Genomic DNA, 20203 nt, shown 5'->3' with positions numbered 1-20203 from the left:
AATCCATTTGCCATCATTAACATATGGTCTTTATAAGTACTCTTAACAACATTTTATGTGTGTGTGTTGCATTAAACCAACTCTTAGAAATGCTATGACACAGGGCTTGTATTATCCTTTTATAGGCTTTGATTTACATAGTTTAATTTATGCTAAAATGTATTCAAATGTTTGGGATTGCATTGGTTTATATAAAACAAATAAAATAGACTTAACAAAAATGTATTTATGAAGGTGTCTGTTCTTCATCTGTTATTTTTTAAAACTTACTATCCAGCTGATGCACTACAATGTTTACTCAGCATTCTCCCTGCATTCCAGTACATCAAATGGATAGCTGTGTTTTTCTATGAAAGAAAGTCAAGACGTTATTACCCTTATTGAGCAGTGTTCTGGTGATGTTGAAGTTATTATAGTCAGTGCTCAAGTGTGGACAGGACTTGACATCCTTAGTTTTCTAAGAAGAAGTTGGACTAAATGCTTCCTAAAGTTAGTCTTCTAACGCTGTAATTACCTGACTTGTTTCCTCTGGTTCTGCTCTATAATTTAGCAACAATGCTAGCAGAATGGTTAACACAGCAAATTAGACCTGCTTGACTCTAGATCTGAGTATACTTAATATCATATGCAGAAATGTCTTTATTTGTGATATAAAATATTGATGTCAAAATTTACTCATTTGGATACATCTGACATTGGATTTTATTAGCTGTCTTCTTGGTTTGTGTGACTCCTTCCACAGATCTATACACCGTACCTGTGGATACTCAGCCCATCCTCCGAAGGTGATCTCTTTGACCTTACCATCTCTGATCACTCTGGCAGTGCGTTCTTCCCCTTCTGAACTCCTGGCTTAGCTATATCATGTGACATTGGCTTTCATTTGTATTTTGCTTTTTTTTTTTTTTTAAAGATTTATTTTATTTATTTGAAAGACAGAGTTACAGAGAGAGGCAGAGAGAGCGAGGTCTTCCATCTGCTAGTTCATTCTCCAGATGGCTGCAATGGCCAGAACGGCACTGATCTGAAGGCAGGAGCCAGGAGCTTCTTTCAGGTCTCCCACCTGGGTGCAGGGGCCCAAGGACTTGGGCATCTTCTACTGCTTTCCCAGGCCACAACAGAGAGCTGGATCAGAAGAGAAGCAGCCAGGACTAGAACTGGTGCCCATATGGGATGCTGGCGCTTCAGGCCAGTATGTGCCATAGCGCCAGCCCCTGTATTTTGCTTTTGAAATTTACCTGATCTAGGAAAGTACAAAGGATATAAAAACAAATTGATATCATCTTCCCATTCAGAATGCATGGTAGCCGTAACACAGCCCTTTTGAGGTATGTGCCTTTGAGACCTGTTTCTTTGATGAAATACTATTGATATTGCTGAAATTCCATTACATGTGAATTATTTATTATTATTTATTAAGTCCTATTTCTAGAAGCTACAGGCATATGTGTTAACATTAAAATCCTTTACAAATATTTCTCTGTTTTAACTAATGTGCCTGATTGTTAGTATGCATATCTATATGGTTCCATATATTGCTTTTAAACTGGGCATTACTGTAAAATATATTCTCACTGATGCAGTGAATAAATTCCTTTTAGAAGAATGCATGCAGCATCTCAGTATATGACTATGCATTATTTCACTCATAATTTCTCTGTTGATGTTATTATATGTACATTCTTTATATTGTAGTAATTGTTTCACATAGAAACTCCTCTACTGCATTATAATTGCTTGAGTTTCATATTTTTTTTAAAAATCCATTTTCTTAGGAATAAACATAAAAATAAAGGAATAGCTAAAATGAAAAAGAATTAACTATCAATGAAAATAATGATAAACTGGCATAAAGCAGAAACCACATACTTGAAGATACAAGACTGAGCCTGGGAATTATTGGATTAAGCTGGTTAAAGGTAAAAACTACTCAGGCAGAAAAGAATGTGTGTCTTCCACAGAAGCTGTAAGGAGAAGCAGCATAGAGGATGGGGAAAAATCAGAACCTCCAAATATATAAATAACTAACTACAAGCATAATTCAGTGATCCCTTGATACATGCAAAAGAAGTCTTCCTTCATTCCTGCAGATTGTAACCTAAGAGCTGTCGCTCAGAACAAGAGCAGGGCCAACTGTACCTTTTCTGAGAGAGCAGGCCTGAAGAGCATAAGGAGCCGGCAGTTACATTTGAGCGGCCCCCACCAATGGCACAACCAGTGAGGGGCTCCTTCAAGGCCAGCTGGACACTGCAGCTGGGAGCAGTTTCCTCAAGAGCTGTGGGTGGGGGAGGGAGGGATGGAAGCCTGAGAGTTCCCTCAGAGGAAGAGGTAACAAACCCAACGAGGCTGTGCCGGGACCCTCTGCAAGATATTCTCACTTCCTTCAGAAATCCCCCTAGTCCTTTTCTTTCTTCAGCTTTCTTTTTCAGTTCCCTCAAGAACCCAAAACCCTCACACTGAAGTTTGCAGCTCAGAGCTCCCTGCTGAGTCATTTCTTTGGCTGCCTTCCTGGGCTGACCTTACTTACTCTCCGTGCTTCAAAATGACCTGTTTGTCAGACTTTTCACCAAGACCGCCTTAACACTCCCCCAGCTTGAGTATACTCGGCCTTCCTCAATGGAGGATGGCCCAAGTGCTTGGGCCCTGCACCCGCATGGAATACCAGGAGAAGCACCTGGCTCCTTGCTTTGGATCGGCGCAGCTCTGGCCATAGTGGCCATTTGGGGGGTGAACCAACGGAAGGAAGACCTTTCTCTCTGTCTCTCTCACTGTCTAACTCTGCCTGTCAAACAAAACAAAACAAAACAAAACAAACTTGGCCTTCCTCTTTGACTCCAGAACCCTAACCTCCATCCTTGAAGAGCAACTTTAGGAAATCTGAAGTTAAATATTTAGCAACTAAGTATTTTCTTTGCCCCCTTGATATGTAAATCATTTAGAAAATCTTTTGTAAATTTTAAAACTTAAGGATATCTTCTTCCGGAATCTTCAAGCCATCTCTTTGAAATGTAGTCACCAAAACAGAAACTCTGTCTCCCCATTTCTGTGGAAGGGAGAGGGCCTAACTTTGGTGGGCACATTGCTCCAAGGTGTAAAGCTGCCTCCTGTCACAAAGGTATGAGAAAGTATATTTTGGCGTGCGGGGTAAATCCAGTTAGTAAACACAAATGGTCTGTGTTCTCCACTTCACCCTGATGCTGAAAAACACTCCCTCTGCACGCGGGCCTTTGGCTTAGCGCTTAAGTCACTGCACGAAACACTGACATCCCATATTGGTTGGAGTGCGTGGTTCATTTCCCAGCTCCTCTGCTTTCAAACCAGTTTCCAGCTAATCTGCAGCCTGGAGAGCGATGGCTGATGGCTCATGTGCCTGCCACCCATGTGGGAGAGAGCTGCATTGAGTACCAGGCTCCTGGCTTCAGCTTGGCCCAGCCTTGACTGTTCTGGGTACTTGGGGATGGAAGATCTACCTGTGGATGGAAGATCTGTCTGTCTCTCTCTCTCCACATTTCAGATGAAAATATATTTTTAATCTTCTTTTCTAGCAGGCAATTTGGTCTAGTGGTTAAACATTTGCATCCCATATTGGAGTATCTGGGTTTGGTTCCCAGCAATGCTCCTGACTCTAGATTCCTGCTAATGCAAATCCTGGGAGGCAGCAGTGATGGCAGTAATTGGGTTCCTGTCACCCAAGTGGGAGACCTGGGTTGAAGTCCCAGGTTGGCTCCTGGCCTCAACTTCAGCTTGGGGCCATTGTGGCTAATTGGAGAGTGAAGCAGTTGATGGGAGCTCTCTCTCTCTCTCTCTCCTTCTCCCCACCTCTCAATTAAATACTTAAAAAAAGAAATTACTTTTTTTTAATTTGAGTTCTGCCTCTCTTCCCTGCTCAGCCTTGTGTAGTCTTCCTTGCTTGTTTAACATTGTCCAAAGTTTGCTTTGACACTTGCAATTTTCTACCCATATCAAAACTCTTACTTCATAATCATTCTTCAAATGAAATGTCAGAAGTAAAGTTGTCAGACTTCAGCAATTCATGCTATATAAATTGCTATTTCCTAGGGGCTTTCACATAGTTTTAAAACTGCTATCTGCTAATTAATATGTATTTCTGAGCTGCTTCCAAGCAAGGTAACAGCAAATAATTGGCACATTGCAGGCAATCAGGCGTGGATATTTTTGGCCAAGGGAGCAATTTTGATTCTCCTTTTAGGCTTTAAGCGTATGGCTCTCGATTTCAGCTCCATGTTAGAATTAGATGAGGAGTATTAAAAAATGCTGCTTGGTCCTATCTCCAGTGAGTCTGACCTCCTTGGTCATAGGGATTTTTGAGAAGCTCCTCTGTTGATTCTAATTTGCATTCAAGGTTGTAAACCAATGCCTACAAGAAGTTTTTTTTTTTTTTTAATCATTCTTCTATTTCTGAATTCAGCAAACTCTTATTGGGAATCTGTTTTCTGTCAGATGCTGTCTAGATACCAAAATGAATGTGGCACAGCTCTGCATTTCAAGGAGCTCTTGGAGCAACAGGGAAGGCAGAATATAAATAAAGAGCTTCAACACAATAAGAAACATAATTGGAGTTCATGCAAAAGGTTATAGAAAGGCAGCAATTAAAATTCTCTGGGGAGCATGGATGAATTCATTAGGCCAACTAGGTGTGCAAGGTGAGAGCTGCAGTAGGATGGGGGAAGGATTCCAGGCAAAGTAAACAACAGGAACAAAAGCCCAGCGATTTGAAAATCACTATCAGCTAAATGTTCTAAGGGTCTTTGTTATTGTCACTGCTACTACAGTGACACACAATACTTTGTCTAAGTGTTGACTTCTTGGTTAGTAAGGGGGTTAAATATGTATTTCTCGCATTTAGTCAAAAACAGTGAATCCCAACAATGGCTTACATGAAAATCATCTGGGATGTTTTATGACAACGACAGAATGGCACTGGTTTTCTACCCTGAAAGAAAGTTGGATATTGTTGATCTAGAGGATAGGCTCTGACATTGTTTTGGTTTGTTCGAAAAGCTACCTATGTCATCTGTTTCAGACAGGAATAAGGAACATTTATGGGGGACACTGTAGTGTTCTCAAATTGAATTGAGGTGATGCTCTAATACATGCATTTGGAAAACTTGGAACAGGCATTTAGCTTATGAGTGAAGATGCCCACACCCCTTATCTGAGTGCCTGGATTTGATTCCCAGCTTTAGTTCCTGACTGTAACTTCCTGCCCATGCAGACCCTGCAAGACAGTAATGATGACTCAACTAATTGAGTTCCTGTCATCTACTCATGTGCAAGACCTGGATTGAGCTCCTGTCTCCTTACTGGGCCAGCCGCCTGCTATTGCAGGTGTTCAGAGAGTGAAACAATGCATGCCACCTATCTCTTCCTCTGTCTCTCTGCCTCTCAAAACAAAACAAACAAAAATACCCAAAAAACAACGAGTACACCTCAATCATAATGAATTGTACTTTAAATGGGTCGATTTATGGGATGTAAATTATAAAGCTATTTAGCTGTTTCAAAAACAAAGCAAAAATGTAGCATATTTAATGTGAAAAATCAATTACTCAAAAATGCCTTGGGTTGAGTAATGTGCTTTGAGAAGCCCTGGCAGAAATCTTAAAAGCTTGCAGATGGAGGCTGTCTGTACAGTGATTGAAAGGAGTAGCATCTGAGAAAAGGGAGGTCTAACAGGCACAGAACCTTCATCAGAAAGACTAATTGAGCACTTGACATGCCATCTAAAGGAATGCAGGCCCCAAGGATATGGTATGGATCACCTCTTAGGTTCAAAATTGCAGTTCGTTCAAGTACTGCACTTTAACGGAGCAATTACAGAGCTGTTGGTATATTGTATTCTTTAAGGCTACAGTGAAATAACTGTTATGTGCTAGCTTTATTGCCCTTTTCAGATCAAAATGTCTATTCATTTCAAAGATCACTTCAATGGAGATCTCAGGTGGCTCAAGCTACAAGCATTTTTTTTTACAAAAAATAATGAAAGGTTAGCATTTCTTAATTATAAACAAAACTCCAAAAGACAAAAGACTTCATTAAATTTAGTTACAAGAATAAAATGAATAATTATCCAACTGCTTTCTAAGAAACTGTTTTATATACAGTTGAGTCTGTCTAGGTTTATACAGATAAGACACGATCAAGCTCAATACCTCTCAAGTCTTTGTCAATTAGTCATTTGAAATTTCTTTCAATGAAATAGAACCAATGACAATGTAACATTTAGATATTTCCCATGTGGTTACAAGATAATAATTAATTTCACTTAGACTTTAAGCCATTTCTCAACAGTTTATGTACAGGAATAATTTTATGCAGATTGCAATGTAAAATAATTAATCACATATGTATTGCAACACCTCTCATGAAAATAAATTAGTCAACTTGAAGTCATAGGTTAACCTGAAAGGCAGGTTTGAACAGAGAAAATAAACAAGGAAAGTTACAGACAACTCCTTTTTATTAAAGGATGATAGGAACCTTGAATGCTGAGTTGGTATCTTTCCTTGGTCCCTAGAACATTTGTTAGAAATTTTAACTACTGAGGCTATAATTATCAGTCTGAAGGTGGTTAAAGTATGGATTCCTCAGAATTTTAGGAGAAAGCAAAAGTTTTTCATATGAAATTAATTATCTGGGATGTTTTATAAAACAAAATAGCAATGTTTTTCTACCCTGATAGAAAAATTTGATATTGTTGGTCTGTACAGGGTAGGGTGTGCCTCTGTTTTGAAAAGTTACTGATGTGCTTTATTACAAACAGGCATAAGGGGGGCCGGTGCTGTGCAACAGTGGGTAAAGCTGCCGCCTGCAGTGCTGGCATCCCATATAGGCGTTGGTTTGAGTCCTGGCTGCTCCACTTCCAATCCAGCTCTCTGCTATGGCCTGGGAAAGCAGTAGAAGATGGGCCAAGTCCTTGGGCCCCTGCACCCACATCGGAGACCCAGAAGAAGCTTTTGGCGCCTGGCTTCGGATCAGACAGCTGATCAGTTGCGGCCATCTGGGGAGTGAGCCAGTGGATGGAAGACTCTCTCTCTCTCTCTCTACCTCTCCTCTCTCTGTGTAACTCTGACTTTAAAATATATATATATATTTGATAGGCAGAGTTAGACAGTGAGAGAGAGAGAGAGAAAAAGGTCCTCCTTCCGTTGGTTCACCCCCCAAATGGCTGCCACGGCCCGTGCGTTGAAGCCATTGCTCTGCGCCAATCCAAAGCCAGGAGCCAGGTGCTTCTCCTGGTATCCCATGCAGGTGCAGGGCCCAAGCACTTGGGCCATCCTCCACTGCCTTCCCAGGCCACAGCAGAGAGCTGGACTGGAAGAGGAGCAACCAGGACAGAATCTGGCGCCCCGACCGGGACTAGAACCTGGGGTGCCGGCGCTGCAGGTGGAGGATTAGCAGCGCCGGCCATAAATAAGCATTTTTTTTTTTAAAAAAACCAAACAAACAGGCATAAGAGACATTTTGTGGGGGAGGTGGTAGTGTTCTCAAACCGAATAATGATGAGGAAGAGGAATGGTAATTTGCAGAGTAACCCTCTGGAACCGAAAGTTCTAATATTTTCTTAATCTTACTTAGTCAAGGGTCTATAGAAGTAACTGTAGGGGGTGTGGCATCTAGTAAAAAAGTCAAAGAACAGCAGATTTTTTTTTTTTTTTTTTTGCACAGCCCAGAGGAAAGACTTCTTTGTTCTTTCTCTAGCCAGAAAGATCCTTGGGATGAAAGAGGGCCATTAGATCATCACAATTTGAAGAAAATGTGTCTTAGACCTACTCTGCTTTCTTTTATCGGGAAAGAAATCTAATTTCCCTTCATCAATTCACAGTCGAAACAGACCCCTGTAACGAAACACAGAATGACAGCAGAAAAATGAACAATTTTTTAATTGCAGCACAGATCAACCTGGAGAAAACACAATGAAAGGCAATTCAACGCCGTGGCTTAGCGCTCCATTTCATACACCGCTGTCAACAAAGAATCACCTATGTGTCAGAGGCACGACAGCACAGAGGAAAGCAGTTCTAGGCTTCCAGCGGCAGGAATCCTGGAGGATATAAATAAACGGGAGTAAATTAGTGAAGTAAGTTTTGTTTGTACTGGTAGATTCCTTGCAGGTTATCTGTGAGCTGTAAGAGTTGTCTCCAGTAAAGGAGAATTCACATCCTGTCTTAAGGAGAAGTGGGAAGCTCAGAAAAGACTTCTTTCTCTGCTATCCGCTCGTATCTGCTGGTTTACTCCCCCAAATGCCCACAACATCTGGGGCTGGGCAAGGCTGAAGCCAGGAACTTAATCCAGGTCTCCACATGGGTGGCAAGGATCCAGGTACTTTAGCCATCCTCACGCCTCCCAGGGTGTGCATCAGCAGAAAGCCCAACTTGGTGGGTAATCTGCAACTCAAACCCAGCCATTCCCATGTGATACCCAAAGAGCAGCTTAACTGCTGCACCACATGCCTCCCAGCTCCCCACCCCCACTGTTTGCTGCTTCTTAATGGCATTTAGTTTAAAATATTTATATTAAAGAGAAATGCTTTGGGGTGGCATGTTCTGACTTCCCTCACTTTCACTCTGTCTTATATTCAGCAAATAGTTTTTTTTTTTTTAATTTTTTATTTTTTGACAGGCAGAGTGGACAGTGAGAGAGAGAGACAGAGAGAAAGGTCTTCCTTTGCCGTTGGTTCACCCTCCAATGGCCACCGTGGCTGGTGCGCTGTGGCCGGCGCACCACACTGATCCGATGGCAGGAGCCAGGTACTTCTCCTGGTCTCCCATGGGGTGCAGGGCCCAAGGACTTGGGCCATCCTCCACTGCCTTCCCAGGCCATAGCAGAGAGCTGGCCTGGAAGAGGGGCAACCGGGACAGAATCCGGCACCCCAAATGGGACTAGAACCCGGTGTTCCAGCGCCGCTAGGTGGAGGATTAGCCTAGTGAGCTGCAGCCCAGGCCTAGCAAATAGTTTTCTTATCTATCACTCAATTAACTAAAGGAAAGTGTGATTCAAGAAAGAATGCCCTAAAGAGAAACAATTCCCAGTGTGTGACATCCTGGTTAACCCCTCAGTCTCTTGAGTGTTTGGTTAGAGTGAATCTTCTGAATGAAATGCTGAGTGAGCTGGAGAACTAACACACTGAGAAACAGATCCTTACTCGTCATAATTCTGAATTAGTGTCACCCAGCGACTCATCTAAACAGCCAACTAGCAAGGGTCACCGACTTGACTTCTCTCAAACTTGAGTATACCTGCTAGAATCACATTACTACCTGCTAGAATTTTACCATGGCAGTAAAACGAAAAGGAAGAGCTTGGATTACTAACCTCCCCGATTTTTCTCTTAATACAGATCTGAGTGAATACTCATGTGAGGCGAATGAAAGACCTGAGTTGGAGCCCAGTTTTACCGTGGCTGGTGATACCAACACGCTATCAAACACGAGAGCTCCTCCGAGAAGGGAGAGAGAATTATGGTTAACTTGCTATGTTTTCATTAGAAACTCTCAGTTGTTTTTGGGAAGAGATGACTGTGGTTGAGACAACTCTATGTTTCCATTTTTTTTTTTCTATTCTTTTTTCCTGGGCAGACAATTAAGTCACGTTTCCAAAGTTCTCTTACAGTTAGGTGCTGCCATCTGGGGATGTATGTAGGAGTGATGTGCATTCCTAGGTCTGGCACATAAAACCTCCTGTATGACCCTTCATATGCTGTCTCTTAAACCAAAGCCTGCACTTTGAGAGTTTAGAGACGAGAGGAGTCACCTAAACATTACATTTGTATGTATGAGATTATTACAGAAACAAGAAAGACATGAATATTAGGATAAACTACCAAAACTTTGGCATTGTTTTGTTAAATCAATTAATGTATTCTGACTAATGCAGAAACTGGTGCAGATTCGATGCTTCTGTAACAGAATCTAAAATATGTGATTGACTTAGTGGTTGTTAGTAGGTTGGGAAGCTAAGGACCCATGTAGCAAATGTCTGTGCCAACTTGTAAAGCAGTGTCAATGATTAGCATTGATTATTTTCAACGTAACTGGTTGTTATTGTTTGCATTTGGCAAGATGTTGGAAGAAAGAGGTGAGTTCAAGACAGATTTGGCTGCTTTAAAGATAAAATGAAAGGAAATCAATAAACTCATAACTTATCAAAGCTATCCTAATTTATTTAAGATGCTTTAAGTAAAATTTTGAATAAAAAATAGAAAACTTCTTCTTCTAAAGAAAGAGATCCAAAATATTCTTTAATCTTCAAAATGAAAGATAACTAGGGCTGGGTTGTGGCATATTCGCTAAAGCCACTGCCTGCAACAGTGGCATCCTATGTGGGCCACAGTTCATGCACCAGCAGCTCCACTTCCTATCTGGCTCCTAGCTGGTGTGCCTGGGAGGGCAATGAAGGATAAACCCAAGTGCTTAGGTCCCTGCAACCATGTGGGAGACATAGAAGAGGTTCCGGGCTCCTGGCTTCAGCCTGGTCCAGCCCCGGCCATTTTGATGATTTGGAAGTGAATGAGCAGATGGACCATCTCCCTGTATCTCCCTCTCTCTGTGGAACTCTGCCTTTCAAATGGATAAATAAATCTTTAAAAAAATGAAAGATAACCAATGCTAACATTCTGTATATTCCTGTGCCCAGGAATTTATACACCATACGTACACATACAACACACACGGTGGAACACATAGGAAAAAGAGATTTGAAACCTTTTTTTTTCCCCCAAGTAGTTACTGTGAACAAGTTTATATTCCACTAGTTATTTTTCTTTTTTTAAAAATTTATTTGCCAGAGTTATAGACAGTGAGAGAGAGAGAAAGAGAGAAAGGTCTTCCTTCCGTTGGTTCACCATGGCCAGAGCTGTGCCAATTTGAAGCCAGGAGCCAGATGCTTCCTCCTGGTCTCCCATGTTTGGTGCAGGGGCCCAGGCACTTGGGCCATCCTCCACTGTCCTCCTGGGCCACAGCAGAGAGCTGGACTGGAAGAGGAGTAACTGGGACTAGAACTGGTGCCCATATGGGATGCTGGTGCCGCAGGTGGATTAGCCAAATGAGCCACAGTGTTGGCCCCTCCACTAGTTATTTTTCTACAAAATCACTTTTTTTGGTGGCTTAATTTTATGTTGCCATAATTTTTTAAGACTTTTATTTGAGAGGCAGTGTTACCGACAGAGAGAAGGAGACATACACACACACACACACAGGAGAGAGAGAGACAGAGAGAGAGAGAGAAAGAGAGGGAGAGACAGACAGACAGATATCTTCCATCTTGCTGGTTTACTCCCCAAATGGTCACAATGGCCAGAGCTGGGCTGATCTGAAGCCAGGAACTGGGAGCTTTTTCTGGATCTCTGACATGGGTGTAGGAGCCCAAGCACTTGGGCTACTTCCACTGCTTTTCCAGGCCATTAGCAGAGAGCTGCATCAGAAGTGGAGCAGCTGGGACTTGAATCAGTACCCATTTGGGATGCTAGCTCCAAAAGTGGAAGCTTAACCTACTACAGTGCCAGCCCCTGTTGTCATAATTTATTAAGCTAATAATTTATGGCTTTTATTTCATATTTTATAGTATAAAAAACATACATGTGAATATATTTATAGTCAAATATTTGTTATATATTTCTAGAACTAAAATTTCTGGGTAAACAGTTAACACAGTTTGGAGATTTTATATATACAATCATATTTCAGGAAAATTTTACTAATCTCTATTGCCAAAAGTAGTATGCAGGAATGCCAATTTCTCAATTAAATTTTTTAAAGGTTTATTTATTTATTTGAAGGCAGAGTTACAGAGAGAGAGAGGTTCAGACAGAGAGAGGTCTTCCATCTGCTGGTTCACTCCCCAAATGGCTGCAACAGCTAGGGATGGGCCAGGCTGAAGCCAGGAGCCAGGAGTTTCTTTTGGGTCTCCCACATGGGTACAGGGACTTAAGCACTTGGACCATCTTCTGCTGTTTTCCCAGGTACATTAGCATGGAGCTGGATCTGAAGTGGAGCAGCTGGGACTGGAACCAATGCCCATATGTGATGCCAGCATTACTGTAGTAGTTTAACAACTACACCATAGCGCCAGCCCCCTCAATTAAACTTTTTAAAAATTTATTTTTCTTTGAAAAGCAGAGAGAGATTTTCTATCTGTTGGTTCACTACCCAAATGGCTGCAACAGCCAGGACTTGGACAGGCTGAAGCCAGGAACCTCTGGCACCATCCAATTTTCCACATTGGTGACAGAGACCCACGTATTGAGGCATCACTGCTGCCTCCCAAAAGCTAGATTAGAAGCAGGGCTGGTGGGACTTGAATCCTGTATCCAGATGTGGGATGCAGCTGTCTCAAGCAACTTGTTAATCGTGGTGCCACATGGCTGCCCCCGATTTCTCAAATTTACACTATTATTTTATTTTGCTTTTTCATCTTTCCTTTTGAGATAATATTTGCCATAAGCGGGGTGCAAACTGTTGAAATCTTTACTTAATGTATACTAAACTGATCTTCTGTAAAAAAAAAAAAAAAGAAGAAATTATCAATTCCCAACTTGACTCTCACTGGGATTAAACATGACAATAGGTCTGATCTGATTTCATCATCATTTAAAAAATCATCTATTATTTTTCACTTTATGTTTGTGTGGGAGCAAACTGTTGAAATCTTTACTTAATATATGCTAAACTGATCTTCTGTATATAAAGAGAATCGAAAATGAATCCTCATGTGAATGGAAGGGGAGAGGGAGTGGGAAAGGGGAGGGATGCGGGTGGGAGAGATGATATGGGGGGGAAGCCATTGTAATCCATAAGCCGTACTTTGGAAATTTATATTCATTAAATAAAAGTTAAAAAAAATGTAAAAAAAAAATATTTGCCATAAGCCTTATAGCTTGTGGCTGTAATTAGTTCACATTAACTATAATGTCTGTATTAATTAGGATTAGGCTGAGTGATACTGACAGGAGGTCCATCATTAAGGAAGCTGCCTACCTAGGGGTGGGGAAACTTTTTCTGCCAGGGACAATTCAGATATTTGTAACATCATTCACAGGCCAAACAAAATTATCAGCTTAAAAATTATCCTGGTACAGATTTATTGAATTTCAAGTTCCACCTGTGGTTGCCTGGGCAGGGCCAGACCAAATGATTTTGCAGGCCTTCTCTAGCCCACAGCCCAGGGGCTGGACATTCCCAACTCATGATGTCACATCATGTGGGCTCACATCATGTCAGATGTGGGCGTGACCACATCAGGCCCCTTAACTTGCTGCAATTGTCCTTACTTAGTACATGGTCTATAATATCTTGGTCTAAAAATGCCATCATCTGAATTTTAGGAAGCAGTATGGGGGGCAGATAAAAAAGGAAGCAAAGGGTAACTTACATAGTTGGGGTCTTCCTTAAATAAAGGTTTCTTATGTGCTGAATAAAACTTCCACTTTTGTCCCATTGGCCAGCACCTGGATACTGACCAGGGAGATACAAGAAGACTGGGAAATACAGTCAGTCCCCTTTCTGGCAAAATCCCCAGGTAAAATTCCATTACTGTGGAGAAAGGAGAGTGTATTAGTTTGCTAGGGCCGCCTCAACCAAGTGGTGGCTTAGATTCTAGAAGCTTATTGCCTTGAAGTTCTGGAGACTTGAAATCCAAAAACAAAGAGTCAGCAAGGTTTGCCCCTTTGAGAGCTGTGACAAAAAGGTCTCAGGTCTCTCTCCTTGATTTGTAGGTGGCTGTCTTCTTCCTCCATATTTCCACACTATATCTTCCCTCTATGTGAACCCCTATGTCCAAACTTGGTGATTTGATGCCCATCCTAATGACTACTTCAACCTGCTTACTTGTGTAAGAACCTTCTCTCCAAACAAGACACATTCTTAGGTCCTGGTGGTATTTTAGCAGTGAAATCTGTGGTTATACCATCCATCCCATAACAGAGAATGTACTTTGGGACCATGCACCCCCTTAGCTGACAGTCTAATGGCTGCCAATATGGCCAATTTTAACACAAACCAGGAGGAAGAGGAGTGAGTTAGGCAGAAGTAGCAGTGTAAGGACAAGTGGCAAGCCCAACTAATAGCTGCTTCTTGCAGTGATCTGCCATCATGGAGACTGAGCAAGGCCAGTACACCCATAAATAGTATCTGTTCTCACTCAGGAAGCCAGGGCTTCGGGAAAGCAGCTGTAGTGACAGCTGCTAGCACCTCAGATCCCTGCCTGCTCTGCCAAAAGCCAAGCCTGAGAGTCAAAGGACTGATTGGTCAGAACTGCAGACCCTACGGGCCCTAAGCTGAGAAAGCCCTTCACTTTGCCTGGTTCCTGAAATAACAATTGCTATTGAGGGGGCGATCCTAAGGTCACTGCTGACATTGCAGGTAGGATTGCCCATTTCATTTTAGAGGTACCATGTATTCTGTACCAACCTCCTATTTGGGCCAACTATCTTATTAGTCCAGCCAGGTAATGGAGTCAATGTGATGCCTTCCCTAAGGAGATTCACACCCCCGTTATAGTTCAAGATTTCCAGGCCATTAGTGAGGCAGAAACACCAGCATTGTGCCCAATCCCTATACAATATTAAGAGAAATACCCCTTGGACTAAATGGTTTTCAGTCTTAGATGTTAAATATGTATTTTTTTCTGCATTCATATAGACTCCTCCTGTCCTTGCCTTTGAATGGTTTAGTAAACAGGCAATAAGTGCTCCCACAAGGATTTATAAACAGCTCCCACCTATTTGGTCAGGCCCTTGTGGGGGACCTAAAGGACCAATCTGTTGGGCAAGAGGGTAGAGAGATGATCTGAAATGTGGATGATTTGTTAGTTTGTTCCCCAACCTGAGATTCCAGTTTTGGACACCCTTGACTTCCTAACAGAATGTATCTACCAAGTGATCAAGGGAGAAGCACAGCTGGTCTGCCACGAGCTAAATTATTTAGAGCTCATCCTCACCTTTGGGCAACACAGACGTTCATCAGGCCATGCAGCAAATTCTTAGTCCTATAACCTTCAGATAGCTCTGGCATTTCTCTGAATAACAGGTTATGGATCCCTAGATACAGGGAAACAGCAAAGTCCCCATGTCGGGCTCCCAAGAGCAAGTGAGAACAGGGTTACCTCCTTTAGGAAAAAAACAGAACACAGTCTTCAACAAATGAAAGGCTGCCATGACTAGGGCCCTCATACTGACGCTGTCAAGCCTGGTACTTCAACCAGACAGACCTTAGACATGCAACTGCTGACAAAGGGGGTATCTGTGCCATGCTCCATGAAGAATGTTGTTTTGGGGGAAATAAAACTATACAGCTTCAAAGCCATATTCACCACTTCTTGGGTGAGGCCAGACAACTCCATGACCAGATAAAACAGGGTTGGAATTTCTGCCTCAGCATTATGTTGTGGAAATCTGGTTGTTGGCTCTCCTTGTCCCTATAGCTCCTGAACTCTTGTTGCTTCTCTTTGGACCAGGAATGTTTAATGCACTCATTTGTTTTGTCTCTAACAGAATTTAAGACATTCAGCTCCAGATGGTCATGGGTCAGGGCTTCCAGACTATCCCATTGAATGATGTAACCAGCCCTCTGGATCATGCAAGACAAGCATTGTCCATACTAGTCCCAAATACCATAGGACAGATAGAAAGAGAATATCCACACCCAACTTGACATGCATATGCCAGCTTGAGGAAAATACAGAAGATGGACTGTCACCCACACTACCCTCATAAGATTATGGGTTACTTCTTGTGAAGGGGTGTGTGTTAGATAGCAAAGTTGACATTAGTCTACATGTATAAGAAGAACCAAAGAAAAAAAGATGCTTTTGGAGAAAAGGGAATGTTTTTGTGGTTGAAGTAGGGAAGAAACATGGAAGACAGATTCAGAGGCAGACTGCATTTGCACATCAAAAGCCTTGTACTTGTTTGACAACCTTGCTAGGTGATTTCCAGCTCTCTCAGCTGGAGCAGCTTAGGGGACTCTTCCCCACCTTGAATCAAAGGGGCTATTAGGTCCAATAACACCGTATCAATAAGGTCCTCAGAGGATTTTCAGGAATTCTATACCCAGAAAGCTCTCCACTCTGCAATTTCCCAGAAGACAAAGGAGGGGAGGAGAAACACGGGGACCCACACTCATTTCCATAAACACTACAGTGTGAATGCAGACTGGGCTCTCAGTTGTTTTTCTGGGATGCCTTCCTGGTCTGTCTGGTCTGTCCGATGTATTCTCTTTATTAAACCTTGTGACCTTGGTAACCACTGAGAGAGTGAGAGAGAGAGAGAGAGAGAGAGAGAGAGAGAGAGAGAGAAAGGTGGATGTTGTGAGAAAATTCGCAGTGTTTGTCACAATGCCTCTAACATGGAGGTCCTTGGCTTGCAGTCAATGATTGGAGGATCCTTCTCTATGTATCCCCCAAGCTGAATCAGTTACTTATGGGATTTCACAGAGCGGAATCTGCTTCATTTCCCTCCTTAGCTTCCTTATCAAGGTGCCTCACCAGACACCCTGACTGCTGCTCATGTCTGCTTTGAATCTGTGCCACAGGGTACATGTATGTGTATGTGTATGTGTATGTGTATGTGTATGTGTGTGTGTGTGTGTGTGTGTGAAGGTAATCTCTCACTTTCTCTCTAGGGTTCCACACTGCAATTACTCGTGTCCCAAGTAACACTTGTACTACTTACTACTGCTGAAAGTAGCAATTAACTTTTACTATGGGCAAAGTACATTCTGGGCACTCTGCTAAACACTTCATATGCTTTATTTTATGTGAACTTCACCACAACTCTCTTAGGTAGACAGCAGAGGAAACTCAGGTATAGGCAGTTTATCCAACTTACTCAAGTCATGTGGCTGGTCAGTGGGGGAGGTACAATTACAACCCAGGTCTGTCTGCCTTCCAAAATCTTTTACCAACATAACAGCTACAGTTTATGACTCTATCTCTTGGCCAGCGACTACAATCTCAAGGGTGGTTTGGAGGACAGATGCTGGATCAACTCTTAAATTCTGTATTTCACTTTCACGTCTCTTTCTCTTCCACAAACATCCAATTTACTGACAAGTGTTCTAGATCTTAGCTCCAGAATACACTTCCATTAGCCACTACCCATCATCTAAACCCCTGGTTTAGATCTATAACAATCTGGGCATGCAAATCGGCTCTTATTGAATTTTACTGTTTATGTTAGAATTTATCTGGAATACCTTCCAGATTCATACACAAATGAATATTCTTACAGTTCTCCTGTTTCACTCTTGCTCCTTGAGGTTTGTTTTCCACAGTATATTTGCTTTCCAGGGTATAACCATCTAAAGATACAAACCAGGCCACACTAATTTGCTTATTAAAATCCCTGCCCACACCTTTGGCATCATCTCTCCCACTCCAGCTTTGCTGACTGCAGACTAGCCACGCAGGTCTCTGCCATTACCCCAAGGCAGGCCAGTTTTCTCCCATTTCAGGACTTGCATTCTGCTGGCAACTCCTTTTCCCCAGACATTGGCCTTCACGCCACCTTCTCATCCCTATGCCTTAGTATAAATGCCCTTTCTTAGCAAGGTGCCACTTGACCAATCTAAAGAAAATTTCCATCTCTTCCTGTTACATTCCTCTATTTCATTTTCCTCAAGACACTTGCCAATATAGGTCATTATCATAATTTTTTATTTGCTCCTTACTAAGCACGCTTTCTACCCTGAAACAAGAAGGCACGTTATTATTCACTGCTTGCATTCCAAGAGTCAGTAAAGTACCCCAAGCATGGCAGATTGCTAATCAATAATGGCTAAACAATGAGTGAATCAATAAACCTCCCAACATGTGGTGCACAAAACTCCTTCCTTCCACCTAGAAACAGAACAAACAAACAATAAAATAGCCTCAGAAAGAAACACCCTGCAAAAAGCAAGCTTATATTCCACTTTCAGCTTAGCAAGCACACACAATGGGGTCTGACATCTTTCTACATCTTCCCATCTGTGATCACTGCCCTACATTGCCTATACTGCCCTGTGTAGCAGGCTAAATGAAGTTGAAGGGCAGATCACATTCCCAAGGTAGACACTGTCCAACTGTCTATTTAGAAGGGTTAACAAGGCGACATCTGCATAGAAGGGAGTCTAACAATATTTTTGGTGTTCCAGGACAGCCTTCCTTAACCTCACACACAGCAACCCTGTACATTCTAAGCTATCATTATAACTAATCACAGAGGAGGAACTGGGGTAAAAAAAGCTTCCTCCAAATTACATAGGTGGTAATTTTCAGAGCTAGTGTTTGAACTTCAGATGTTTTGCTTCAGAATCCGTATGTTTAACCATATTATAAACAAGATTTGGAAGATGGTGACCAGAATATACCTAACAGAGACGGGACTAGGAGAGACAGGTAAATGTTTTGAAAAATTTATCCTATTAGATTCATAAAAACATCTTCTAACTAATCAAAAGGCAAATATTAAACTCTTGTAGATGCCACATTTATTACAGGTAAACTTTTGTTATGTTCAAATTCCAAAGGAAAGATCAATTTCTTCCCGGTATCCAATTTTCCTTGCAAGAGAAGTCACAATCTAATTTTGTAGCCTCTGATCAAATATTGGCCCTGACTGATGTGCCATTTGCATTGTTTAGGAACCTGCAACGTGGACTCCCTTTCCTCAGCAGAGGCATGCACCTCACTGAAGCCTGTAGACAGACCCCACTAGCTCTAGACGTAGACTAGTCTTTGTAGCTGCTACCTGTGTGACCTGGGACAGGGCACACATTACTCCACCAAGTTTGTTTTGTCATCTTTAAAATGGGGATAATATCCACCACAAAAGGTTATAGTGAGGGCAACAAGCTAAAATAAAAGAATTCCTTGGCATACAGTAGGTGCTGGATAAATGTTTTTGTCTCAGTTATTATGATATGTAATATTTAGGTTTTTTGCTTAAAACAGATCTTCCCCATCGATAGACTTACCAACATACTTGGGTTAAATGGAAGGTTTCCAGAATCTCATTTTAATTATTTAACTATTACTTGAGCAGCTCCTGTTAACAAAACCAAGTGTCATTAGACAATTACATTTCAGCTGGGGCAATGAGCGTTGTGTGTGGCTCCCTGTTTTAAGATCTGGACAGTGGTAAAATTTTAAGTGAAAAATGGCTGAAGTGGCAGGATAATTCTGAGGAAGAAATTCCTTTCACCTCCAAGAATTGGGGCACAGGGTGGAGAAAGGGCATTTGAGCTAAATCGCAAAAGATGCCACCAATAAGTAAGCAGTTTTTCTTCGGATGGGTCACAGATTAAATACTTTATCCTCTTCAGTAGGATTCACCTTGTGCGCTACTTTTATTACTGAATTTCTAGATGAGGCTGTAACCCCTGTTTCTATTATTTATTGTGCACTTTCGCCCGACAGGGGTTGTCTTCCCACCACTGAGTGCCCCAGCACAGCTGCAGTGAGAGAAGCAGCAGGCTGCTCGGGGCTATAGCACAGCCCAAGGTTAAGAGGGCGGTTCTAAGAGTCTGCTTCTGCTTACTTTCAAGCTTGGGTTAAATGATTACACTTGGCTTGCGTTAAATGATTTTTAAGAGTTGGCAGATAAAACACGGCGCACTCCGTTAAATTTGAACAACCGGTAATAAATCAGGTTTGACTTTAAGTTTATACCATGCAACATTTACGGTATGCGGATTACAAAATATTTGTTTTTTATCTGCAATTTTACATTTGACTGGGTGTCCGGTGTTTTTATTTTCTAAAACTAACAACACTCCTGACCTCACTGATGAGGTTTATCAGCACATGGGGCTGAAAACAGCATCTCCCTCTTGGGGTGATATACAGGAAGAACTTGCTTACCTTAAGCCTTGCATTTACCTTCCAAGTCAGGGTATTCTAGAAAAAGACAATGGCCATGGGCACACCTAAACGGGCTTATGGCTTTCCTTAGTACACGGTTTTCTAAAGAGTGCAGAGAAAGTTCCTAGGACTTTGAACAAAGTTACAGACTGCGTCAAGACATTAGCAAATCTGCCTTCAATGTAACAGCAGAGGATGTTTAAGCCACAAAGAACCAAACTGAACTCCCAGCAGCCGGCGAAAGTCGCGGCAGTGTCTCCGCGCAGGCGCACACGCACGGCCGCGTCTCCGCACTCGGCCCCGCCCCAGCGGACAGAGGGTCACGTGGGCTAGCCGGAGCAATTGG

The 20203-nt window shown here is 42.1% G+C and overlaps 1 long non-coding RNA gene across 4 annotated transcripts; it reads right to left on the bottom strand.

Moving 5' to 3' along the window:
* Positions 1–7877: 7877 nt before the first annotated feature.
* Positions 7878–20153, bottom strand: LOC149127740 (uncharacterized). 4 transcript variants are annotated; one of them, XR_016228873.1, is made up of 5 exons: positions 19858–20114; positions 18972–19042; positions 14956–15123; positions 13390–13550; positions 7878–8065 (listed from the first exon to the last, which is right to left on the bottom strand). It is a non-coding gene; the product is annotated as an uncharacterized LOC149127740 (long non-coding RNA). The 4 variants fall into 4 exon arrangements; XR_016228874.1 differs by lacking the exon at positions 13390–13550 and having other exon boundaries at positions 19858–20153; XR_016228872.1 differs by lacking the exon at positions 14956–15123 and having other exon boundaries at positions 19858–20117.
* Between the last annotated feature and the right edge of the window lie 50 nt (positions 20154–20203).

Source organism: Oryctolagus cuniculus, chromosome 2 (genome assembly GCF_051225735.1).
Source record: "Oryctolagus cuniculus isolate XC-2025 breed Fujian yellow rabbit chromosome 2, ASM5122573v1, whole genome shotgun sequence".
NCBI classification, from domain to species: domain Eukaryota; kingdom Metazoa; phylum Chordata; class Mammalia; order Lagomorpha; family Leporidae; genus Oryctolagus; species Oryctolagus cuniculus.
This window is presented reverse-complemented; position numbering and strand designations above follow the sequence as displayed.